Source organism: Cryptotermes secundus, unplaced genomic scaffold, assembly GCF_002891405.2.
Source record: "Cryptotermes secundus unplaced genomic scaffold, Csec_1.0 scaffold1807, whole genome shotgun sequence".
Classification (NCBI taxonomy): domain Eukaryota; kingdom Metazoa; phylum Arthropoda; class Insecta; order Blattodea; family Kalotermitidae; genus Cryptotermes; species Cryptotermes secundus.
In genome coordinates, this window is record NW_019721029.1 from 2264 (window position 1) to 4468 (window position 2205).

The window sequence follows — 2205 nt, forward strand, 5'->3', positions numbered from 1 at the left end:
ATGTAACTGAAAAGCTATGTTCTGTGCAGCTTTCAGGTATAAGTTGTAAGCAAAGTTATGAAGTTGAATACAAGTATCTCTGATGGAAACAGAATTTTCTTTCAAGTTTACCCACAGTCACCTTTCCTAAACACAAGTATTCTACATATGTTATAGTTCAAATATCCATTGCATTTCAGTAAGGGGGTGCTGAATTGATGTAAATGAAATGTTCTTATTTTACAGGCACTGGTGAGAAACTTTCTCCCGATAAATGTTGCAACCTGATATCTTGTCCTGCAGAGGTTGTTACTCCGTTGTGTGTTTTCTGTTTTCGAACTGAGTTTAATATCATTTAACTCATTCCTCTCCAGATGGTTCTGAGCGAAGTGATATTAAACTCAGTTTGAAAACAGAAAACACACAACGGATTAAGAACCTCTGCAGTACAAGATATCAGGTTGCAACATTATTTATCGGGAGAAAGTTTCTCACCAGTGCATGTAAAATAAGAACATTTCATTTACATCAATTATTAATTCTAGCTATATGTGTGAACCAGCGATTTTTTGGGAGGGAGCAGTAAAAAAAATGCTGGTGGTATAATAGCATACTTTCTTACCGACAGGGCAGGTGGTATGATAGCATACCTTCTTACCGACCGAGCCCTCGGCACTGGCTGCAACCTTTTTTTTTGTTAAGAGAATTGCAGCTGGCCACCGCGGCAGCAGTGATGCTTCATGACGTCATGTTGGCTGTGTTGCCTGCCAATAGCATTGAGTTGCCACCCCCTGGCCATGACACCTCGGTGAAACGCTCCTGCCATCTATGTTTAGCTTACATGACTAAATTAAAAATGACCTCCAGGGCCGTGAGCAGAATCGGTAAGAATGTATGCTACCTTAGCAACTATTTTGAGTGCTCGCCCTTCGCCCCCCTCAAAATGGTTTTTTCGCTACTAGCAATAAATACTTTTAGATGTCTTGTACTGCAGTCCATCTTTCCTTCTGGCGTTCCCACTAATAACCTATATGCATTCCTCGCCTTCCCATTCGTGCTACATGCCCTGCCAACCTCATCCTCCTCGACTAGTGATATTGAACACAGTTCAGAAATGGAAATAAGTTGGTGGGGAAATGAATACTTTGAACTGTGTTCAATATCACTAGTCGAGGAGGATGAGGTTGGCAGGGCATGTAGCACGAATGGGAAGGCGAGGAATGCATATAGGTTATTAGTGGGAACGCCAGAAGGAAAGATGGACTGCAGTACAAGACATCTAAAAGTATTTATTGCTAGTAGCGAAAAAACCATTTTGAGGGGGGCGAAGGGCGAGCACTCAAAATAGTTGCTAAGGTAGCATACATTCTTACCGATTCTGCTCACGGCCCTGGAGGTCATTTTTAATTTAGTCATGTAAGCTAAACATAGATGGCAGGAGCGTTTCACCGAGGTGTCATGGCCAGGGGGTGGCAACTCAATGCTATTGGCAGGCAACACAGCCAACATGACGTCATGAAGCATCACTGCTGCCGCGGTGGCCAGCTGCAATTCTCTTAACAAAAAAAAAGGTTGCAGCCAGTGCCGAGGGCTCGGTCGGTAAGAAGGTATGCTATCATACCACCTGCCCTGTCGGTAAGAAAGTATGCTATTATACCACCAGCATTTTTTTTACTGCTCCCTCCCAAAAAATCGCTGGTTCACACATATAGCTAGAATTAATAATTGATGTAAATGAAATGTTCTTATTTTACATGCACTGGTGAGAAACTTTCTCCCGATAAATAATGTTGCAACCTGATATCTTGTACTGCAGAGGTTCTTAATCCGTTGTGTGTTTTCTGTTTTCAAACTGAGTTTAATATCACTTCGCTCAGAACCATCTGGAGAGGAATGAGTTAAATGATATTAAACTCAGTTCGAAAACAGAAAACACACAACGGAGTAACAACCTCTGCAGGACAAGATATCAGGTTGCAACATTTATCGGGAGAAAGTTTCTCACCAGTGCCTGTAAAATAAGAACATTTCATTTACATCAATTCAGCACCCCCTTACTGAAATGCAATGGATATTTGAACTATAACATATGTAGAATACTTGTGTTTAGGAAAGGTGACTGTGGGTAAACTTGAAAGAAAATTCTGTTTCCATCAGAGATACTTGTATTCAACTTCATAACTTTGCTTACAACTTATACCTGAAAGCTGCACAGAACATAGCTTT